Raw genomic sequence first — 12,652 nt, 5'->3', positions numbered from 1 at the left:
CAACGCCCGTACAGCAGCAACTTGTGAAAGAGACACTAACTTTTAGTGCCCTGGTGAGACAACACCTGGAGTATTGTGTGCAATTTTGGCATGTTGACCTCCTTAACACGAGGAGTATAGGAGCAAAGACACCCTTCTGCAGTTGTACAGGACTCTAATGAGACCACACCTGGTGTATTGTGTGCAGTTTTGGTCGTCAAATCTGAGGAAGGACATTCTTGCTATTGAAGGAACCCAGCGTAGGTTCACCAGATTAATTCACAGGATGGTGGGACTGTCATATGCTGAGAGAATAGAGCAGCTGGGTTTGTACACTGGAGTTTAGAAGAATGAGAGGGGACCTTATTGAAACATATAAGATTGTTAAGGGTTTGGGCACGCTAGAGGTGGGAAACACGTTCCCTATGTTGGGGAGTCCAGACCCAGGGGCTACACACAGTCTAAGAATAAGGGGTAAGCCATTTAGAACGGAGGCGAGGAAACATTTTTTCTCACAGAGAGTTGTGAATCTGGGGAATTCTCAGGCAGGTTCTCTGGATGCTTTCAGAAGAGAGCTAGATAAGGTTCTTAACGATAGCGGAGTCAGGGGATATGGGGAGAAGGCAGGAACGGGGTACTGATTGTGGATGATCAGTGGTGATCACATTGAATGGCGGTGCTGGCTCCAAGGGCTGAATGGCCTCCTCCTGCACCTAATGTATATTGTCTATTGTCTATTTAAAAAACATAAAACTCTACAAAGATTTATCAGGTAAATGAGCGAGCTCATTCAATGACATCCTATTTCATCTGAATTATAGGATTAGTTCAACATTCACCCAGAACCGACTCCACAAACAAGTAACAGTATTTATCTCACTCACTCCACATCCTCTTCCTGTGACATTCATTTACAAATGTACACACCTCACGCAATATGTGAAATCTCAGATATTTATTCACGATAAAGCAATAATATTCTCACTGAAGACTAGTGTAGATGGGGCATGTTGGCCGGTGGACTAAATTGGTCCGAAGGGTCTGTTTCCACACTGTATCTCTCTGTGACTAGTGTAGATGGGGCATGTTGACCGGTGTGGGAAAGTTGGCCGGTGTAAACGGCCTGTTTCCACACTGTATAACTCTATGACTAGTGTAGATGGGGCATGTTCGCCGGCGTGGGCAAGTTGTGCCGAAGGGCCTGTTTCCGTGACTCTGGGACTAGTGTAGATGGGGCATGTTGGCCGGTGTGGGCTGAAGGGCCTGTTTCCACACTGTATCACTCTATGAATAGTGTAGATGGGGCATGTTGGCCGGCCTGGGCTGAAGGGCCTGTTTCCACACTGTATCACTCTGGGTCTAGTGTAGATGGGACAAGTTGGCTGGTGTGAAGGGCCTGTTGGCACACTGTATCACTCTATGACTAGTGTAGATGGGACATGTTGGCCAAGTTGGGCTGAAGGGCCTGTTTCCACACTGTATCACTATGACTCGAAGCTGGTGTAACGATATTGAATCTTCGTTTCCATAGATGAAGATCGCAAAGCGCATCGCGATTATTGGGGCCGGAGCGAGTGGATTAACATCTGTAAAGTGTTGCCTTGATGAAGGCTTACAGCCGACCTGCTTTGAAAGGAGCGATGATATAGGTGGACTGTGGAACTACCAGGTAACTACGCCTGCCTCGGCAATGCCATCAGCTAAAACAAGATCCAGTCTCTACCCCGGTCACACCCTCCCCTCCCCTCTACCACCGGGCAAGTCCACTCCGCCATTCAATCATGGCTGATGTATCTCTCCCTCCTAGCCCCATTCTCCTGCCTTCTTCCCATAACCCCTGACACCCACACTAATCAAAAATATATCTACCTCTGCCTTAAATATATTACCCCACTGACTTGGAGTAGTGCTGACATGGATAGAGAATTGGTTGGCAGACAGAAAGTAAAAAGTAGGGAATAAGGGTTCCCTTTCAGAATGGCGGGCAGTGACTAGTGGGGTACCGCAAGGCTCGGTGCTGGGACCGCAGTTATTTACAATATACATCAATGATTTTGATGAAGGGATTCAAAATAACATTAGCAAATTTGCAGGTGACACAAAGCTGGGTGGCAGTGTGAATTGTGAGGAGGATGCTATGAGGATGCAGGGTGACCTGGACAGGTTGGGGGAGTGGGCAGATGCATGACAGAGACTGGTGGGTGCATGGAACGAGCTGTCGGAGGATACAGTTGAGGCTAGGACTATCACTTGGACAGGTGCATGGATATGACATGTTTGGAGGGATATGGGCCAAAATCGAGCAGATGGGGGGAATGTGGATGGGGCATGTTGGACGGTGTGGGCAAGGTCAGATTCAGATTCAGATTCAACTTTAATTGTCATTGTCAGTGTACAGTTCAGAGACAACGAAATGCATTAGACAACGAAATGCAAGGTGGGCCGAAGGGCCTGTTTCCGTGATGTATCACTGTGTGACTCTGTGACACCTTTGATCAGGTGAACTCCTCCATGGAGCATCCGGGTATTTATAAGACGTTGATCATAAATACCTCCAAAGAGATGATGTGTTTCAGCGATTTTCCGATTCCTGATGATTATGCCAACTTCATGCACAATTCAAAAATCCTTCGTTACTTCAGGGCTTACGCTGAGAACTTCAATCTGATGAAATACATTCGCCTGAAGGTATGTGTAGATCGTGTTCAAGAATCATATGTGTGGTCTGTGTACATGTGTGTGTGCTAGTTATTTGCGCATGTACAAGAATGGTCTCCACCCGAAATATCTCTCCAGAGATGCTGCCTGACCCGTTGAGTTACTCCAGCACTTTGTACCTGTCCACGTTCATCAGAGATGCAGCATTTTGTGCAGGAGTAGGCCATTCGGTCCTTCGAGCCATTCCATATTATCATGGCTGATCATCCACAATCAGTACCCCGTTCCTGCTTTCTCTCCATATCCAGTGATTCTGTTAGCCCCAAGAGCAAAATCTAATGCCCCTGTCTCACTTAGGAAACCTGAACGGAAACCTTAGGATACTTTGTGCCCCACCCAAGGATTGCGAGCGGTTCCTGGAGGTTCCCGGTGGTTTTTGTCAGTCTCCCTGCCTGCCCTCACTACCTGCAACCTCTGGCAACCACCTGCAACCTCCGGGAACTGCATGGAAACCTTGGGTGGGGCACAAAGTCTCCAGAGGTTTCCATTCAGGTTTCCTAAGTGGGACAGGGGCATAACTCTCTCTTGAAAACATCCAATGAATTGGCCTCCACTGCCTTCCGTGGTAGAGAATCCCACAGATTCTCAACCGTCTGGTTGGAAAGGTTTCTCCTCATCTCAGTACTGAAAGGCCGATCCCTTATTCATAAACTGTGGTTTCTGGTTCTGGACTCCCCCAACATGGGGAACATGTTTCCTGCCTCTAGCCTGTCTAATCCCTTAAGAATGTTACATGTTTCTCTAAAATCCCCTCTCATCTTTCTAGTGAATATAAGTCCAGACGACGCATTCTTTCACCATACAGTGGCTTGCAAAAGTGTTCATACCTCTTGAAATTTTCCACATTATGTGACGTTACAACCACAAACGTTATTGGGATTTTATGTGATAGACCAACACAAAGTGGCGCATAATTGTGAAGTGGAAAGAAAATTATACATGGTTTTCAGTTTTTTTTACAAATAATTACAAAAGTGTGGCGTACAAAAGTATTCAGCCCCCCTGATTCAATATTTTGTAGAACCACCATTCGCTGCAATTGCAGCTGCAAGTCTTTTGGGGTACGTCTCTACCAGCTTTGCACATCTAGAAACTGAATTTTTTGCCCATTCTTCTTTGCAAAATAGCTCAAGCTCAGTCAGATTCGATGGAGAGCGTCCGTGAACAGCAATTATCAAGTCTTGCCAGAGATTCTCAATTTGGAATTTGACTGGGCCATTCTAACACCTGAATATGCTTTGATCTAAACCATGCCATTGTAGCTCTAACTGTATGTTTAGGGTCGTTGGCCTGCTGGAGGTGAACCTCCGCCCCAGTCTCAAGTCTTTTGCAGACTCTAACAGGTTTTCTTCCATGATTACCCTATATTCAGCTCCATCCATCTTCCCATCAACTCTGTCCGTGCAGAAGGAAAGCATCCCCACAGCATGATGCTGCCACCACCATGTTTCACAGTGGGGATGGTATGTTCAGGGTGATGTGCAGTGTTAGTTTTCCGCCACACATAGCGTTTTGCATTTAGGTCAAAAACTTCAATTTTGGTCTCATCTGACCAGAGCAACTTTCTCCACATGTTTGTTGTGTCCCCCACATGGCTTGTGGCAAACTGCAAACGGGACTTCTTATGGCTTTTTTTCAACAATGGCTTTTTTAGAAACATAGAAACATAGAAATTAGTTGCAGGAGTAGGCCATTCGGCCCTTCGCGCCTGCACCACCATTCAATATGATCATGGCTGATCATCCAACTCAGTATCCCGTACCTGCCTTCTCTCCATACCCTCTGATCCCCTTAGCCACAAGGGCCACATCTAACTCCCTCTTAAATATAGCCAATGAACTGGCCTCAACTACCCTCTGTGGCAGAGAGTTCCAGAGATTCACCACTCTCTGTGTGAAAAAAGTTCTCCTCATCTCGGTTTTAAAGGATTTCCCCCTTATCCTTAAGCTGTGACCCCTTGTCCTGGACTTCCCCAACATCGGGAACAATCTTCCTGCATCTAGCCTGTCCAACCCCTTAAGAATTTTGTAAGTTTTCTATAAGATCCCCTCTCAATCTCCTAAATTCTAGAGAGTATAAACCAAGTCTATCCAGTCTTTCTTCATAAGACAGTCCTGACATCCCAGGAATCAGTCTGGTGAACCTTCTCTGCACTCCCTCTATAGCAATAATGTCCTTCCTCAGATTTGGAGACCAAAACTGCACGCAATACTCCAGGTGTGGTCTCACCAAGACCCTGTACAACTGCAGTAGAACCTCCCTGCTCCTATACTTAAATCCTCTTGCTATGAAAGCCAACATACCATTCGCTTTCTTTACTGCCTGTTGCACCTGCATGCCTACCTTCAATGACTGGTGTACCATGACACCCAGGTCTCGCTGCATCTCCCCCTTTCCCAATCGGCCACCATTTAGATAATAGTCTGCTTTCCCCGTTTTTGCCACCAAAATGGATAACCTCACATTTATCCACATTATACTGCATCTGCCAAACATTTGCCCACTCACCCAGCCTATCCAAGTCACCTTGCAGTCTCCTAGCATCCTCCTCACACCTAACACTGCCCCCCAGCTTAGTGTCATCCGCAAACTTGGAGATATTACCTTCAATTCCCTCATCCAGATCATTAATATATATTGTAAATAGCTGGGGTCCCAGCACTGAGCCTTGCGGTACCCCACTAGTCACTGCCACTCTTGCCACTCTTCCATAAAGGCTCGATTTGTGGAGTGCACAACTAATAGTTGTCCTGTGGACAGATTCTCCCAACTGAGTTGTGGATTTCTGCAGGTCCCCCAGAATTACCATGGGCCTCTTGGCAGCATCTCTGATCAATGCTCTCGTTGCCCGGCCTGTCAGTTTAGGTGGACGGCCATGTCTTGGTAGGTTTGCAGTTGTGCCAGCCTCTTTCTATTTTTCGGATGATGGATTGAACAGTGCTCCGTGAGATGTTCAAAGCTTGGGGTAATTTTTTATAACCTAACCCTGCTTTACACTTCTCCACAACTTTATCCCTGACCTGTCTGGTGTGTTCCTTGGGCTTCATGATGCTGTTTGTTCACAAATGTTCTCTAACAAACATCGGAGGCCTTCACAGAACAGCTGTATTTATACTGAGATTAGATAACCATATAACCATATAACAATTACAGCACGGAAACAGGCCATCTCGACCCTTCTAGTCCGTGCCGAACACGTATTCTCCCCTAGTCCCATATACCTGCGCTCAGACCATAACCCTCCATTCCTTTCTCGTCCATGTAACTATCCAATTTATTTTTAAATGATAAAAACGAACCTGCCTCCACCACCTTCACTGGAAGCTCATTCCACACAGCCACCACTCTCTGAGTAAAGAAGTTCCCCCTCATGTTACCCCTAAACTTCTGTCCCTTAATTCTCAAGTCATGTCCCCTTGTTTGCATCTTCCCTCCTCTCAGTGGGAAAAGCTTATCCACGTCAACTCTGTCTAACCCTCTCATCATTTTAAAGACCTCTATTAAGTCCCCCCTTAACCTTCTGCGCTCCAAAGAATAAAGCCCTAACTTGTTCAACCTTTCTCTGTAACTTAGTTGCTGAAACCCAGGCAACATTTTAGTAAATCTCCTCTGTACTCTCTCTTTTTTGTTGACATCCTTCCTATAATTAGGCGACCAAAATTGTACCCCATACTCCATAATTGGCCTCACCAATGCCTTGTACTATTTTAACATTACATCCCAACTTCTATACTCAATGCTCTGATTTATAAAGGCAAGCACATCAAAAGCTTTCTTTACCACCCTATCTACATGAGATTCCACTTTCAGGGAACTGTGCACAGTTATTCCCAGATCCCTCTGTTCACCTGCATTCTTCAATTCCCTACCATTTACCATGTACGTCCTATTTTGATTTGTCCTGCCAAGATGCAGCACCTCACACTTATCAGCATTAAACTCCATCAGCCATCTTTCAGTCCACTCTTCCAACTGGCATAAATCTCTCTGTAGACTTTGAAAATCTACTTCATTATCTACAACCCCTCCTATCTTAGTATCATCTGCATACTTACTAATCCAATTTACCACACCATCATCCAGATCATTGATGTACATGACAAACAACAGTGGAACCCAACACAGATCCCTGTGACACCCCACTAGTCAATGGCCTCCAACCTGACAAACAACCATCCACCATTACTCTCTGGCATCTCCCATTCAGCCACTGTTGAATCCATCTTGCTACTCCACCATTAATACCCAACCATTGAACCTTCTTAACCAACCTTCCATGAGGAACCTTGTCAAATGCCTTACTGAAGTCCATATATACAACATCCACTGCTTTACCCTCATCAATTTCCTGAGTAACCTCTTCAAAAAATTCAAGAAGATTAGTCAAACATGACCTTCCAGGCACAAATCCATGTTGACTGTTCCTAATCAGACCCTGTTTATCCAGATGCTTATATATATTATCTCTAAGTATCCTTTCCATTAATTTGCCCACCACTGACGTCAAACTAACAGGTCTATAATTGCTAGGTTTACTCTTGGACCCCTTTTTAAACAATGGAACAACATGCGCAGTACGCCAATCCTCCGGCACTATTCCCATTTCTAATGACATTTGAAATATTCCTGTCATAGCCTCCGCTATTTCTACACTAACTTCCCTCAATATCCTAGGGAATATAATGTCCGGACCTGGAGACTTATCCACTTTTATATTTCTCAAAAGTGTCAGTACTTCCTCTTCTTTGAATTTCATAGTATCCATAGCTACTCTACTTGTTCCCCTTACCTCACATAATTCAATATCCTTCTCCTTGGTGAATACCGAAGAAAATAAATTGTTCCATATCTCCCCCATCTCTTTTGGCTCTGCAGATAGCTGTCCACTCTGACTCTCTAATGGACCCATTTTATCCCTCGTTATCCTATTGCTATTAATATAGCTGTAGAAACTCTTTGGATTTACTTTCACCTTACATGCCAAAGCAACCTCATATCTTCTTTTAGCTTTTCTAATTTCTTTCTTGAGATTCTTTTTACATTCTTTATACTCCTCAAGCACCTCATTTACTCCATGCTGCCTATAATTATTGTAGATCTCCCTCTTTTTTTCCGAACCAAGTGTCCAATTTCCCTTGAAAACCATGGCTCTTTCCTATTTTTACTATTTCCTTTCAACCGAACAGGGACATAAAGATTCTGTACTCTTAAAATTTCACCTTTAAATGTACTCCATTTCTCTTCCAGATCTTTCCCATAAAACAAACTGTCCCAATTTACTCCTCTTAAATCCTTTCGCATCTCCTCAAAGTTAGCCTTTCTCCAATCAAAAATCTCAACCCTAGGTCCAGTTCGGCCCCTCTCCATAATTATATTGAAACTAATGGTATTGTGATCACTGGTCCCGAACTGTTCCCCAATGCATACCTCTGCCACCTGACCCGTCTCATTTCCTAACAGGAGGTCCAGCACCGCCCCTTCTCTAGTAGGTACTTCTATGTATTGCTGCAAAAAACTATCCTGCGCACATTTTACAAACTCCAACCCATCGAGCCCATTTACAGAATGTGTTTCCCAGTCTATGTGTGGAAAATTGAAATCTCCCACAGTCACTACCTTGTGCTTACTACTAATATCTGCAATCTCCTTACATATTTGCTCTTCCAATTCTCGCTCCCCATTTGGCGGTCTATAATACACCCCTATAAGTGTTGCTACCCATTTCCCATTTCTCAGTTCCACCCAAATAGCCTCCCTAGACGAGCCCTCTAATCTATCCTGCCAAAGCACTGCTGTAATATCTTCCCTGATAAGCAATGCAACACCTCCACCTCTTGCCCCTCCAATTCTATCACACCTGAAGCAACGAAATCCTGGAATATTTAGTTTCCAATCACAGCCCTCCTGCAACCATGTTTCACTGATCGCCACAACATCATACTTCCAGGTGTCAATCCAGGCTCTAAGTTAATCCACCTTTCTTACAATGCTCCTAGCATTTTACTTCGGAGTCACGTGAGTGATTCCGTGAAGAACCCACCCAGTGCGCTGTTGCGCCATTATCGCACAGCTGTGCACACGTGGCCAGCGGGAGTCGGGCGCTCCCGCAAACCAAGGAACGTGAGGTAAGTACCTACCTTAATCGGGCCTTGTGGTTTTTGCTCCAGGGGGAGCAAAGCAGCAGAGGATGCAGCCCCCGTTCGACTCCAGCGAAGGAGCCGACAGTGGAGGGGGATAGGCGCAAACGGGACCGCACACGCTGCGGACCGCTGACAGGGAGCTGCGCTGATGCCGGTCCGCTGAACAGCTGTTTGGTTAACAGCAGCGGACCGGAGGGAAATTTAAAAAACCCGACCGGAAGCCCTGCAGACTCCTGACAAGGAGAATCGCCGCCCGGGAACCGCTACAATGCCGCCTGAAAAACGGCAGGCAGCCTCTAACTACAGGTAAGACAAAACCTTACCAAAAATTTAGGTTCTACAGGAACCAACTTCCTCCAATGCTAAAACAGGCTGGAGACAGCAAAAACAAGTATGTCTGTCTCCCCAAGCCAGAGGAGGTCATGCAGTTACAAAACCTCCAGGAAAACGAGGGGTCACTGGCTGAATGCCAAGGGAGCTGACACTCCTACCCCAGTGCTATTGCACTAGCCATCTTCCTTGTCGAGGGATTGATGCAACAACGGAGTTTGAGCTATGCCTCCTTCAATTTATAGCACACCCTTTTGCTCCCTCTTTTGAATTTGTATCGAATATATTCACCAAAACTACAAAAGATGGTGAATGTAGCATCATCATTGACCTAATATCACTAAATAAATATGTTGAGTATATACACTTTAAGATGGAGACGGTTTTTGTCACGGCCAGACATCTGATCTCCAAAGGATACCTTTTGGCAAGCATTGATATAGAAGATGCAATCTATCTTATACCCATACACTAGGATCATTGTAGATACCTAAAAAAATTACCTGGATAATGGACATCCCGGTTAGGGCAACTATGGGAGTATAGAGCATTCCCAATGGTCTAACCTCAGCCCTAAACTATTATAAACATTAAAAATAGCCATGAAAATATTAAGAAAACAAGCATAATCATGGCATATATTGGATGATATCCTCATATTAGGGGAAACAAAGGAATTAGCTGTGGCAGCAGTTCTAGCTACGAAACAGCTCCCTAAAGCACTGAGGTTCATCCCACGCCCAGATAAACCAGAATTGAAGCCGTTAACTACCATGGATTATCTGGGCTTCAATATCAATTCCATCCATATGACTGTTACTTTGCCAAGGTGCTTGGGTCACTATAATCAAATCATGAATGTACCCACTGAAGCTATATCACAATTACAGTGGTGGGCAGACATATGTTTGGCATAGTTTTCAGCCCTATTATTGTCACCAATCCCAACTTGGTTATTAAAAACCGATGCCAGTACTTTAGGCTGGGGAGCAACTAAACTCCATATCCAGCACAGGTAACAGATGGACCAATTCAGAATCATCGTTACTACACACACCGGGCATCAACTATTTGGGATTGGTGATCACCTATTGGGTTAAAAAGCATATGCATTTCAAATGCAGCACGTACATATGTGGTTACGGATTGATAATACTATGGTGGTGGCTTATATCAACCATATGGGGAGCATAAAATCATTATCGTGTAACAAATTGGTCAAACATTTCCTAGGAAGCTAGAACACAGTGGGAGACACCACGTCACGGGTAAAAATTTATGATAACATTGAATAGATGTCAAACCCAAAATATCTGCTAAAGGTATTAAGCAGTTTGAACGCCAGATATCAATTTGGTTGCACAAGACGGAATCACCAGTAACCTATGTATGTGACTTAGGAACCAGATCAGAGGCAGCAGCGATAGATGCCTACACGCTGGAAGGGGGAATTTCTGCTTTGCTTTCCTCCCTTCTGCCTCATCAGTCGGGCACTTCGCAATACAGATGGAATCTGTCTCCGAGATATTGAACGTGCCCGACCGGCCTACACAGCCATGGTTCCCAGTTCATCACGACATGGTGGGGAGTCACCTATGGATTTCACTAGTGGACCATGGTTGCTGACTCAACCCAGTATCAGGCATAAGCCACCCATGCCATAAAAACATCAAACTCCTGGGTGTAGGTTTTGAATAGACCTTACCAGGGACTGGGATTATCCAAATGAATCATTACCACCATGTCGGCATCCCTGCGAACAGTCACCAAGAGCAAACATGGGAAAAATACTGCCACGACGCAGGGACAACATACCAAACTATTCAACCACTGACGTATTGGAGTTCCTGGACCATCTACACCATGATTAAAAGGTGAGTTACAGTGCCGTAAATACAGCATGAAGCGCCTTGTCTGCTTATCTAAAAACAGCAGGACAACAGAGCATGGGATCCCATCCACTGAAGATAAACTTATGAAGGGCAATTATAATAATGTCCCAAAAACCCAGGTATACCCATGCATGGGATATCGGTGTGATATTGACATATCTCAGAGAATGGCACCAGCCAGATCCCTCAGTCTTGCTCAATCTATGTTAAAAACGCTCATGCTTATGGCTCTCGTTACGCTCACAGAGTCCAGTCACTCCATAAAACTAGACTGGATAACATGGTGATTACCCCAGACGGATCACGTTCATCATTCTAGGTCTGGTAAAAACCTAACTCGCAGGTATATGGGACTAGGCGAGATTATGACTTCGGCACGGACTAGAAGGGTCGAGATGGCCTGTTTTTCCGTGCTGCAATTGTTATATGGTTATATGGACCAGGAACGCCCAATTCACTGGTGGGATTCCGGGCCTACACACCAGAGTCCAGGTTGAGTGTGGTGACCCATCGAAACCAATATATATAGACACAACCCACAATCTTAGAGGGAGAGGTCAACCACAGAAACCCCAAGACGGGGTAATGAGCCAAACCACTTCAAGGTGGCTCAAACAGGTACTGAAAGCTGCCGGAATAGATAATAATACATTTAAATCCCATTCCACTAGGGCAGCATTGATATCAGCGGCTGAACGAAGGGACATCCCGGTTGACCACATTCTCAATACGGCAGGATGGTCAAGGGAAACGACGTTCAGAACATTTTTATTGTAAACCGTTGATAAGCCTGATTTAATTGCAGAAAGAATATTACAAACTGCAATATTAATTTAAGCTCAGGGGAGCTATTTATGTTGTTATTGTTAACAAATACCTTTCTGTTTCTTGTGAAAGCAGATCCATTGGTTGATTACGATAACACTTCCTCCCTCAAAAACCTCGGCAGTGAGTGAAATAAAAACTGTTACACGGTTTGAAATCACAGACCTTTGAAATCTTCACGGAATCACTCACGTGACTCCGAAGTAAAATAGTAAGATTAAACGAGTACTTACCAGTATGAAGTTTGATCTGTATTTTATGAGGAGTTACGATGAGGGATTACGTGCCCTCCGCTCCCACCCTCAATATATAGATCAAACTAATAAACTGATGTCTCACTGATCTTTACTATGTTACTTCAAATATTGTGTCTATCCTGTGATTCCACATCGCTGCTTCGAAGTATGCCGCAACAGCGCACTGGGCGGGTTCTTCACGTAATCCCTCATCGTAACTCCTCATAAAATACAGATCAAACTTCATACTGGTAAGTACTCGTTTAATCTTACTATTAACACATACACATTTAAGAAACCCACCTTCTCTTATTCTCTGTTTATTGTCTTTTTCTTCTCTCTCCCCTACATTTTGGGTCAGAGTGCTACCATTCTCTGCCTCCTGCCTCACACACTGACTGCTAGATTTCCCTATTTGAGTCCCTCCCCCCAACCATACTAGTTTAAAGTCTCCCCAGTAGCCTTTGCAAATCTCCCCGCCAGGATATTGGTCCCCCTCGAGTTCAAGTGCAACCCGTCCTTTCTGTACAGG

At 44.8% G+C, this 12,652-nt stretch overlaps 1 pseudogene; it reads left to right on the top strand.

Annotated features, from left to right (window-relative positions):
• The first annotated feature begins 406 nt into the window (after positions 1 to 406).
• Positions 407 to 12,652, top strand: part of LOC129716176 (flavin-containing monooxygenase 5-like) — a 24,208-nt pseudogene continuing 11,962 nt past the window's right edge.

Source organism: Leucoraja erinacea, unplaced genomic scaffold (genome assembly GCF_028641065.1).
Source record: "Leucoraja erinacea ecotype New England unplaced genomic scaffold, Leri_hhj_1 Leri_178S, whole genome shotgun sequence".
Classification (NCBI taxonomy): domain Eukaryota; kingdom Metazoa; phylum Chordata; class Chondrichthyes; order Rajiformes; family Rajidae; genus Leucoraja; species Leucoraja erinaceus.
This window is presented reverse-complemented; position numbering and strand designations above follow the sequence as displayed.